The sequence below is a fragment of the Tupaia chinensis genome, unplaced genomic scaffold (assembly GCF_000334495.1).
Source record: "Tupaia chinensis unplaced genomic scaffold, TupChi_1.0 Scaffold000384_1, whole genome shotgun sequence".
NCBI classification, from domain to species: Eukaryota; Metazoa; Chordata; class Mammalia; order Scandentia; family Tupaiidae; genus Tupaia; species Tupaia belangeri.
Window position 1 is genome coordinate 1,342,128 of NW_006159886.1, and position 11,307 is coordinate 1,353,434.

General features: G+C 46.4%; 1 protein-coding gene and 1 pseudogene across 3 annotated transcripts in view; both read right to left on the reverse strand.

The window, feature by feature from the left end:
* KIAA0232 (KIAA0232 ortholog) overlaps positions 1 to 2,846 on the reverse strand; it is a 113,537-nt gene extending 110,691 nt beyond the window's left edge. For 2 of the 3 annotated variants that reach the window (XM_014589827.2, XM_027773868.1), the window contains exon 1: positions 2,826 to 2,846. The gene's annotated coding sequence lies outside the window, so the exon portion shown is untranslated. The remainder of the gene's footprint in view (positions 1 to 2,825) is intronic. The other variant, XM_027773867.1, reaches the window with a different exon arrangement.
* Positions 2,847 to 6,210: 3,364 nt separating this feature from the next.
* On the reverse strand, positions 6,211 to 6,962 carry LOC102468488 (NADH dehydrogenase [ubiquinone] flavoprotein 2, mitochondrial-like; annotated as a pseudogene).
* Between the last annotated feature and the right edge of the window lie 4,345 nt (positions 6,963 to 11,307).

The following is an 11,307-nucleotide window of genomic DNA, read 5'->3' on the forward strand; positions in this document are numbered from 1 at the left end:
GGGGCCTAGCCGAGGCCGGAGCTCGGGGTTCCGGCCGAGGGCCCTGGGGCAAACCGTGCCGCCGGGCGGGGATGCTGGAAGCCGCGAGGAGATTGGAGGGCCAGAAGCCGGATCCCACTCGGAGCGCGGGACGTCGGAGCGGAGACGCCCCCTGCGGAGGGGCGCGCGAGTCTGCCCTGGGCGAAAGCGCTCCAACTCCGCCGCCGCCCCGCACCCGGCCCGCGCTAGGGAAATGGGGCTCGGCTGGCACCGCCCCGCCCCGGCCTCGCGGCCCCCGCCTTCCTGGGCACACGCTCCACCTGTCCGCGCCCCCTCTTCGCCACGTCCTGGAATGGCTGGAGTGGGCGGTTTAAAATAAAGACTTTAATTTGGGAAGGAAGAAAGAAAGACAAGCTAAAGAAATGTGACATGGCTCTTTTATTATTATTATTAAGTAGGCAAAAATAAAATAAATTCTGGAGGATTCGGAAGTGAGAACCAAAAATGTACAGTAACCTTTTCATCAAAGTCTCTTCACACCCACCCACCTTCCCTAAGTGTGACTCCTAGGCCTGTTCTAAAAAAAAGCAAATAATTAAGTATCATAGACACCAGAAAGAAAGGAGCCTAGGGAGATAACCTACTTGTAGAAAGGAAGCAGGTCCGGAGCAGGAGTGACTGGCCTGAGGTGGTTTGCTCACTGACGATGGGTGCCAGGCACTGTGCTTTCTGCTCAGGACTTGCAGGCCAAGTTTCCACACCAGCTCACACGGTCCTGGGAGAAGCAGACCTTGAACCTGGAAAGTGGGGACCTGCTGAAGAGGCTGCAGGCTGTGCTGGACAGGCTGGAGTAACCTCCCATGAAGAATTGGCATTTGTGGGAACCAGCAGTTAGCGTAATGGCTATGTCGCTGGACTCCCAGGTAGTCGACCATGGTTCGTGTCCCGGACCCGGTGGCTTGAAACTAAACTCACGCATTTCTCGCTTTCTGTCTCTGTGTCTCTCTCTGTCTGTCTGGCGAACGCACGCGCCCTACAGTGAAAATCTCTCCAAAAAAAAAAAAAGAATTGGCATTTGTGTACTATCTATAAGGTGTTTTTCTACAAACATTTTTTTTGTTCTTCACAAGAATTCTGGAACTAAGTATATGCCCATTTCTCTAGTGAGGAAGCCGAGGCTCAGAGAGTAAGCGATTTCCCTGTAGCCTGGGTTGGCCTGGCAAAGCCTTCTGACTCCCCTAAACCACAAGTCTCTGACTGTGACACCTGGGGGGGGGGCGGTCTTCTCCATTATTTTTCCTTCATCAGCTTACTCCCAGTTTTATTCCCTGAATGCTCATCTCAGATGGATATTCCTCATCATAAATCACAGCACATTAGTCCAATCAATATCCTACGAGCCCTTGTTCTAGGCCTGGCTCCATGCCAGGTGGTGGCGGTCCTTGTGCCGCTGGAGAGCAAACTCTAACAAGAGGACAAAACTGAAAAGGTGATCTGAGATCAATGAAGGAGGATGGAGCTTCAGAGTCTAATTCCTGGTGCCCCACACACAGAGATCTCACAGAATACAAAAATGTTTCCCCAAAATGTAAGGAATTTGTGAAGAGTGGTAAGCTTTGAATTGTTGCTCTATCAGTGACATCACTGACATTTGCATTCATATTTTGCTAGACCGAAACAGTAAAATATATGTATATATGAAACAATAAGATATATATTCATATGGCTCTCTCTTTCACCAGAGACTCTGACGGAGCATGGTCATACCAGAAGCCTTTCTCCTCCATTTCTCCATTTTATCAGGATTTAGGGAATGCAATGCATACATACACACCCAGCATGTTTCGTCAAGCCACCAGGGCCAGGCTTCTAGCTGAAGTTGGCCGTGTAGGCTCCAGCTCCCTTAGCTGTTGTGCGACAGGGCCAGTCAAAAAAAATTAATGGTAACACTGTATCCCAGGGAAAAGCACAGTTGGCAATTTTATAGCCACTTATAGTTTTTTTTACCTTATTTTGAACATTTTCACCAGTTTTAATCAGCCATAAATAAGCCAGCAGAACCTGGAGGCTTCTTGGACGAAGAAGTAAGTATTTACACTGCGTAGGGATTAACTAGGTTTAGAAGGATGTGGAGATGGTGGGTAAGATTGCAGATAAGGAAGTGAAAGTGTCTTGGTTACTTTGTTTTCTCAACAAAATAGCCCCCCTTCAGATTGTTTGTTTTAATAAATCCTCGAAAGCTTTCTCCACTGGGGCCTCGGGGCCTTTAAACTTACTGAATCCTCTTTGCAGGGAAAACTCTGTCCCCATATTTTCGCAAAGAGCTTCCTTCTTTGCTCAGCCCCAATGTCACTTACCTAGAGACCCTTTCCTGATGTCCAATTCAGAGTAGCCAGGGCTTCTAATCATGTTCCCACCACTCTGTCTGGCTTTTTTATTCACAGATCTTACCAAATACCTTGTTTAAAACTTATTTATTTTTAATTTGACCAGAGAGAGACATGAGAGGGAATGAGAGAGGGAGAAAGTGAGAAAGCAAGTCACCAAGTCTGGGACTCCAATTGCAGTCCACCATGTGGGAGTCCAGCACCTCAACCACCATACCACCTGCTGGCCCCTTCAATTACCTTGCGTGTATGCTTGTTTCCTTGTTAATATCACCACCCCTGTCAAGACCTGCATCCACAAGAACAAGTATGTTGCCCACCGTGTTCACTGCTGTACACCCTGGACCCGCCACAGGGTGTCAATCTGTAGGTAAATGACTAATCGATCATCTGCAATGGAGTCAGAGTGGACTCCATGGGAGAGGAAATAATCCTCTTGCAAGCGATCCATGAACTCACCGTCGTGTGTGCCTCCGCTGCCCCGACTCCTTCAGGCTCCTGCGTAGCGATCAGCCAAGTTAAACTCCAGTAGCTTTTCCCCTCTTATGGGCCTAAAGCCCCCTGGGAATGCAAAAATGGTCAGACGACTGCAGCTCTAAAGCAAAGCTGGTGTGGAGGCAGTGGACTGCCCCTTCAGTATTTCCTAAACAGAAGCCATCTAGGTCTCCTGCGAGTGTCTGCCATCAGTCCGCTTTTCCGCTCTCAAGAGCGACTGCTCTTTAGCCTCTGCACACACTGCGTCAGTGAGGAGGGAAGATGACAACCCCAGGTGCCCTCTGACTTAGATGTCCTGGATGCCGGCGAGGACTCAGAATGCTTGCTGGGGCAGCGATGTTGAAACGTGCCTGAGCGGTGAGCAGTGCACACGAAGCCGCCGGGGCTGAGCTGCTTTGTGATGTCGTAAGCACACAGTGACTGGCAGAAAGCAAAGGCCAGGCTTCCTTGGCTCTGTGATCTCGGTTATATGATCTCCGTCTCTGGGCTTCAGTTTCCTGTCTGCACTGTAAGGGACTTGGCCAGGAAGGCCTCAAAAAAAGTTTCCTCCTGTTTCTTGTTGTTATTTTCTTTCTTTTTTAAATGAACTCTTTAAACAAAATTTTAGTGAAGCTACTCTTTGATAAGAGAACAGGTACAAACCTGTCACCTGACACTAACAATACCTCTTTACTTCCCGCCACCTGGCATAGTTGCTTTGCTTACATTGTGCCTAACCCCAGGTTAGATGGCTTCCCTTGCTGCATTGCTACACTTCAATAGTAACACCAGGATTCCACTCAAGCCCTGTTCTTATACTGGGCTACAATGTTTCATTAAAATCCATTGTGAGTCCCCACTTAAATAATCCACGCCTAGATAAGAACCACAAGGAGATAAGTCCCCATTGTCTTTCCATTGGACCAACACTCAGGTAAGATTGTCACTATACATCTCAGCTCAGACAATATCCGTCAAGGTGGCCAACTGGTCCCTCCATATGGCTTTCTCCCCAGGCCTACAGCCTGTCCTGATCACCGCTCTGAGCAGTTCTCCTTACCTGGTAGGAGTAGTAAACACTATTCCAGGGTGTGAAGAGTTGAGGTCAGGCCTCTGACACAGCCCTAGGGTATGGCCTCACTCCCCGTACCAGGAGTTCAGGTCCTAGGACAATCCTACATCACTTAATGGTTAGGCCATTTCATCTTAAGCAAACATAGAGCGTACTTATGCAAACCTAGCCTTTTCTACATCCTAGTATAGCCGGCCTGCTCCTAGGTTGTAAACCTGAGTACCATGTTAGTGTATGAATACTGAAGGCAATTGTAACACAATGGTACCTATTTACATAGCTACACATAGAAAAAGTACAGTTAAAAAATGGTACATCTGGGAACCAGCAGTTAGCGTAATGGCTATGTCGCTGGACTCCCACGTAGTCGACCGCGGTTCGTGTCCCGGACCCGGTGGCTTAGAACTCACGCCAGGCGCATGTGCGTGCGTGCCCAAGATCCCGAGAGGAGAATGGAGGAGAAGGGATTGCGGCGTGACCATCCCCCCTGGGGGGTGATTTCTCGCTTTCTGTCTCTATGTCTCTCTCTGTCTGTCTGGCGAGCGCACGCGCCCTACAGTGAAAAATCTCTCCAAAAAAAAAAAAAAAGGTACATCTGTAAGGGGGCTTACCATGAAGGAAATTTGCAGGAGTGGAAGTCGCCCTGGGTAAGTCAGTGAATGGTGAATAAATGTGAGGGCCTAGGACATTACTGTGCATTGCTGTAGACTTTACAAACACTGTATATTTAGGCTACACTAAATGTACTTAAAATTATTTTTAATAATAGATTAACTTTAGCTTGCCTCTGTTTTTAACTTAGAAGCTTAAATTTTTTAAATTGTTTTACTCTTTTGTAATAACAGTGTAAAAACACAAACATTGTACCTTTACAAAAATTCTTTCTCTATATCCTTATTATAAACTGTTTTCTACCTTTAAAATCTCTTTAACTTTTTCGTTAATAAATTATACCAACACATTACCCTAGGCTGACATAGGGTTGGAATCATGAAAGTCCCTGTCTTCCCCCGCCACATCTTGTTTTGGAAGGTCAATAAAACTGTCGCCTTCTGCGACAAGAGCACCTTCTATAATACCTCCTACAGGATCTGCCTTAGGCTCTTTTTTTTTTTTTTTTTTTTGAGAGAGGTTTTTGCTATAGGGCATGTGTGCATGCCAGAAAGACAGAGAGAGACAGAAAGACAGAAAGTGAGAAATCTACTCTCAGGGGAGCTGGCCACGCCACAATCCCTTCTCCTCCATTCTCTTGAGATCCTGGTCTACACACACACACACACACACACACACACACACACACACACACGCCCGGCATGACTCTAAGCCACTGGGTCCGGGACTCGAACCACGGTCGACTGCATGGGAGTCCAGCAACATAGCCATTACACTAACTGCTGGTCCCTGCCTGAGGCTCTTCTTATGGAGGGTATTACTCTTCAGAACTATGTCTTCATTTGATTCTTTTTTTTTTCAGTATAAATTTGTTTATAGACAAACAATGCACCAAAAATATTCCTCTCTATTAATGAAAATCTTTTGCTGTTAGGGTCCATGTTTTGAAACTGTTATTTTTTAATTATTTCTTTTGGGAACGAGCAGTTAGTGTAATGGCTATGTCACTGGACTCCCATGTCGTCAACCATGGTTTGAGTCCCTGACCCAGTGGCTTAAACTCACGCCAGGCACATGTGCATGTGTGCCCAAGATCCCAAGTGGAGAATGGAGGAGAAAGGACTGTGGGGTGATTTCTCGCTTTCTGTCTCTCTGTCTTTCTGGCAAGGGCATGCACCCTATAGCAAAAATCTCTCCAAAAAAATTAATTTTGTTCTTATTTATTATTATTATTTTAAAAATTTGTTATAGGACACATGCTCACACCAGATAGAGGTGGGGAGAGAAAGAGAGAGAGGGAATGAGAAAGAAAGTAAGAAAGCAAGCTGCCAGGTCCGGGACTCGAACCACAGTCAGCTTTGTGGGAGTCCAACGCCTTAACTACCACATTACCTGCCGGCCCCATTTTCAAACTTTTTTTTTTTTTTTTTTTTGGAGAGATTTTCGCTATAGGGTGCGTGAGTTCACGGAGAGACAGAAATCACCCCAGGGATATTGGCCACACCACAATCCCTTCTCCCACTCTTTTCTCGGGATTTTGAGCACATACACGTGTGCCCAGCATGTTTCATGCCATCTAGTCTGGGACTCTAACACCTGTGGGAACTCCATGTGGGAATATAGTGCCTTAACCCAAACGCCACCTGCTGGCCCTGTCCCGTTTTCAAACTTTTTTTTCTTTTTTTTAGGTAGGAGGTTTATACTTTATTTCTCCAGTGACATTTACAGTTGAATATAAATTATAGGCCTGCTCGGACACCAAAGCCAGGTCCTTTCGTGGTTCAGAGAGCTAAGACCTCCAGCTGGCTCACAAGAGAATCGCCCACTCCTTGGCCCAGGTTTTGGCATTTTGCCTGCCTTGAGCTCATCGATAATTTCTTCAATATCATTAGGTGTCAAATCCTCATAGTAATTGTCATTTATTTGAACCATTGGTGCATTTACACAGGCTCCTAAACATTCCACCTCTATTAGAGTGAAGAGTTTGTCAGGCATAGTCTCACCAACTTGTATTCCAAGCTTTTTCAGAATGGTTTCCAATATGCTATCAGAGTTTTGAAGCATGCAAGGTGTAGTAGTGCAGACCTGAGTGTGATACTTTCCAACTGGCTTTCTATTATACATTGTATAAAAAGTTGCCACTTCATGTACTCTCATTGGAGGTACTTGTAAGACTTCTGCAACCTTGTTCATAGTGGAGAAGCACAGCTGCTGCTTTATGCCCTTCGGGATAGTTTTTACAATTGCCTCTATCCTCTTGTAGTTTTCTGGTGTGAAATCAAATGGAGTATTTAGGTTATTCTCAGGAGTATCTCTGTGTCCAAATAAGGCTCCTCCAGCTCCATTTTGTGCAGCTGTCTTATGCAAATTCCTTGTATATCTTCCCCACTGGGTGGTGAGGCCAGTCGCCCAGGCTGGAGCGCAGAGGAGAAGAACATGGCGGGCCAAACCATTCGCCTTTCCCCGGCAGCCTGTTTTCAGACTTTTTAAGGAGCTCGTTTAGGTGTGCAAAAGCTTTTGATAAACCTTCACAGTGAATTTTCTTTTTCTTTTCTTTTCCGGCAGCTTCCTTTCCTCTTGCTTCTTCAGGCGTGCATCTTGTCCTAGTTCCAACAATGCCTCAATAGCCAATTCCTCGGGACCCAGCTCTAGGAGATCCTGGGTGTCCCCCTCATCCACGCCCAGGTTAGCCACCTCTCACCTGCAGCCTCATTGAATTTTACAGTTCCTCATCCTTAGCAAATCCTCTGAAGTCACAGATGAACTTCTTGAGAGTCTTCCTCCAGACGCTGTTCATGCACACAAGGTCAAATCAAGCAGAGACAATGATGCAATCAAGAGATGCCGAGAGCACTAGATGGACGAGGCTGCAGCCACCCAAACATAATGTACTGTTTCCCCCTTTTTTTAAAGTTTTTTTTTAAGTTTTTTTTAAGTTTTTTTTTTAAGTTTTTTTTTTTTTTTTTTCTGTAGGGTGTGTGCACTCACCAGAGAGAGAGAGAGAGAGAAATTGAGACATCACCCCCTAGGGATAGTGGCCATGCCACAATCACTTCTCTTCTATTTTAAAAAATTACTTATTTAATTTTATTTGTTATTATCATTTTTTAAAATTTTCTGTAGTGCATGTGTGTTCACCAGAGAGATGGAGACCAAGCAAGAGAGAGGAAAAGTGAAAAAGCAAGCCATCAGGTCCAGGACTTGAACCATGACTAGCCATGTGAGAGTCCAGTGCCGTAACCACCACAACACCTGCTGACCCCTCTTCCATTCTTTACTCAGGATTTTGAAATACACATGCACCTGGTGTATTTCAAGCCACCTGGTCTGAGCCTCAAGCTGCTGTGGGCCATGTGAGAGTCCTGCACCTCAACCACCACACCTCCTGGCCCACAACATACTCTTCTTACAGTGAACATTTTATTAAATAAATAAATAAAATTATAGTACAGTAAAAACAGAAACCAGTAACTTCACCACTTATTATCACTATTAAGTATTGCATACTATACATAATTGTACGTGCTCTGCTTTTAAATGGCTGGCAGGCCCACAGGTTTGGATACATCAGCATCACCACAAACAGGTAAGTGATGCGGCACGCGAAGGCATTACCATGACTGCAGCTTCACGAGACGGTCGGGGCTTTTCATTCCTTTCTAATGTTATGGGAGCACCGTCATATATGTGAGCCATCATGGTCTAAAATGTCGTTATGCAGTGCATGCTGTGTGTGAGACGGTAGAGGGCAATGGCCCTGCCACACAGCTACTGGTTGTACTCAGGGTCACACCAAATCGGAGGTGGGGCTGTCCCCTGCAGATGCTGGGACGCTGTGTAAATGTCAGGTCTCCTCACTATTATTCCACTATCCCAAGAACTGATAGCTCTTCCCTCTCTCCTACCCGCACCCCCATTCCAGTCCACGGGAAACAGCAACCTCAGCAGTGACTTCCAGCCTGGAAGCGGAGTAGCAGAGTAGCATGGTGTTTCAGCACACAGGCTGGGCCACTGGAGTGAAGGCAAGCCCTACCACGCCTTGGCTCACCGTCATGCTTAACTTCCTTGGCCTCCCAGTTTCCTCGTCTATACAACGGACATACTGGTAACAGTGTTTACATCAGTGGGCTGACTGAAGGGGTGAGCGAATTCACACAGAGGCCTCAGAAAAGTGCCTGGCACACAGTAAGCACCCAATAAATACCAGTGCCCACATCAGCCCTCTTTGAAGCCTTCTTTCCTGCTCTGAGTCTGCCTGCGCTCAGGTTCCCCTTTCCTCTTTCACTCCCGCTTACGCCCCTTGTCACTCTGCCTGTTTCTGGGGGCAGTTTACCCATTCTGGAACCATAAGTGACACAGAAGGGGAAGGATAGTTAGGTCTCTTTCCCCAGCCTGGCCCTTCTCCAAGGCTCAGATCTGCCTCCTGGGCCTGTCCGCCTTGCTGGCAGGGCCTCTCCCCAAGCACCCAAGGCAGGGCCTCTGTGCAAGCATCCATGCCAGTCATGGCCTTCCCACAGAGGCAGAGCCCTGCCTCCATGGCTCTGTCCTGCGGCACCAGCCTCGTTCCATCTCCATGGGCTAGAGTCCTCATGCTCTGTCCTATGGATCTATTTCCAGAATGACTTGGCAGTCAGCTGAGGTCCGATGAGCCAGGGTGCGGGTCCAGTGCTACCATTTGGCAGCTGTACAACCTTCAGCAAGTTACTTCCTTCTGAGCTGGTTTCCATGTCTCTAAAATGGAAACAATGAGAGTACACTCTAGTAGAAAACACTCATTTCTTGATTTTTTTTTTTTTTGGTCCAGTACATGAAACTCTTCCTATGCTTGAAGAACTCCTCCCACCTTGCCCTACCTTTTGAGTCTGAGTAGGAAGCGAAGCCTACATCTTTCTACAGTGCCTGCAGGCCAGACCCACACTGACTTCACACCGGCCTCCTGACCTCCCGACCTCAGCCTTGATGACTTGTCATCATTAATAACAACGCAAAACAATTCATGAGGCTTCGTCTGCACCCATGCCCAGAAGTACCCTGTATCTGAATAATTACATGCAAAGGAGTTTGAAAAGTTTCTTTTTGTTTGTTTTTTAAGAGGAAGAAAGTTTTTTGTTACAGGGTACATGCACTTGCCTGAGGGACAGTGAGAAATCATCTCCCAGAGGGGCTTCTCCTCCATTCTCCTGTCAGGATCTTGGGCATACATGCGCATGTGCCTGACATGACTTTTAAACCACCGGGTCCAGGACTTGAACCGCAGGTGACTACATGGGAGTCCAGTGACATAGCCATTACGCTAAGTGGTGGTACCACACAAGGCCTTTATAAAGGTCCTAATGCATTTAATTCCTACTTCAGTCTTACAAGCACTCATGGGCCAGCACTGTTGCATGCCAGGTACTCACACAAATCAGACACAGACTCTCTGATCTATCATCTCCAAGGAACTATTAAATACATGAATATAAACAGAGAACTATGATAGAGCACAAAAAAGGAGGAATGTTCACTGACCTTTATTGAGTACCTATTGTATTTGGGTCTTAGGGCTGCTATAAGAAGTACCCCAACTAGGGCCAACAGAAGTTTGTCATCTCACAGTAATAGAGGCCAGAAGTCTGAAATCGAGGTGTTGGTGAGTCCATGTTCCCTCTGAAACCTCTGAGAGAGGTTCCTCCTTGCCTTTCCTAATTTCTAGTATTTGCTGGTCATCCTTGATGTTCCATGGCTTTTAGAGACATTACTACAGTCCCTACCTCCATCATGGCCATCTTCTCCCTGTGCCTCTCTTCTTTTCTTTTTTTCTTTCTTTCTTTTTTTTTTTCTTTGCCTTAGGGCACATGTGCTCACCAGGGAGAAAGACAGAGACAGTGAGAGGGAAAGTAAGAAATCAAACCCCCCCCCCCCCCAGAGGAGGGCCCTAAAGAACCAACCCCCCCCCCCCCCCAGAGGATGGCCATGCTGCAATCCCTTGTCCTCTATTCTCCTCCTGGGATCTTGGGCACACATGCACATATACCCCGTGTGAGTTTCAAGCCACTTGGTCTAGGACCCGAACTGCAATTGGCCACGTGGGATTCCAGTGATGTAACTGCTACGCCATCTACCGCCCCCCCTTCTTTTCTTATCAGGACACTTGTTATACTGAATTAAGGACCTGTCCTGCTCTAGTCTGACCTCATCTGAACAAATTACATCTGGAAAAACCCTATTTCTTTTTAAATTTTCCAGAGAATGTTTGTGTTTACCAGAGAGACAGGGGGGAAATACCCTCTAATGGAATATGATCATGCTATAATACTTTCACCTCCATTTCTTGTCCTATTGGAATTCTAGACACACACACACACACACACACACACATGCCCAGCCTGTTTTTCAAACCACTGGAGGGCCAGGATTCAAACTGCATGGTTGGTTATGAAGGATTCAGCTCCCTTAACCACTAGGCCAAGGGGCTGGCCAACTTTATTTCTAAATAAGATCACGTTCTGACACACTGGGAGTTAAGACTTCAACATATCTTTACTTTTTGGGGGGAGGGGTACACAATTCAACCCATACCACCTGTATTCCTGGACTTTCATATTTTATTTCATCTTCTTAAGAGGGAAAGGACTACCGTTTTCTTTGTTTTCCTGATTAGGAAACTGAGGCTCAGAGAATTGAAGTGATTTTTACAAATTTGCAATTTACCTGGTATGTGCTAGGACTAGGAAACAAAGCCAGGTCCCTGTCAAGTTCAAATCCAGTTATCTTCCCATTCATCCTTCCGATTTATTCACG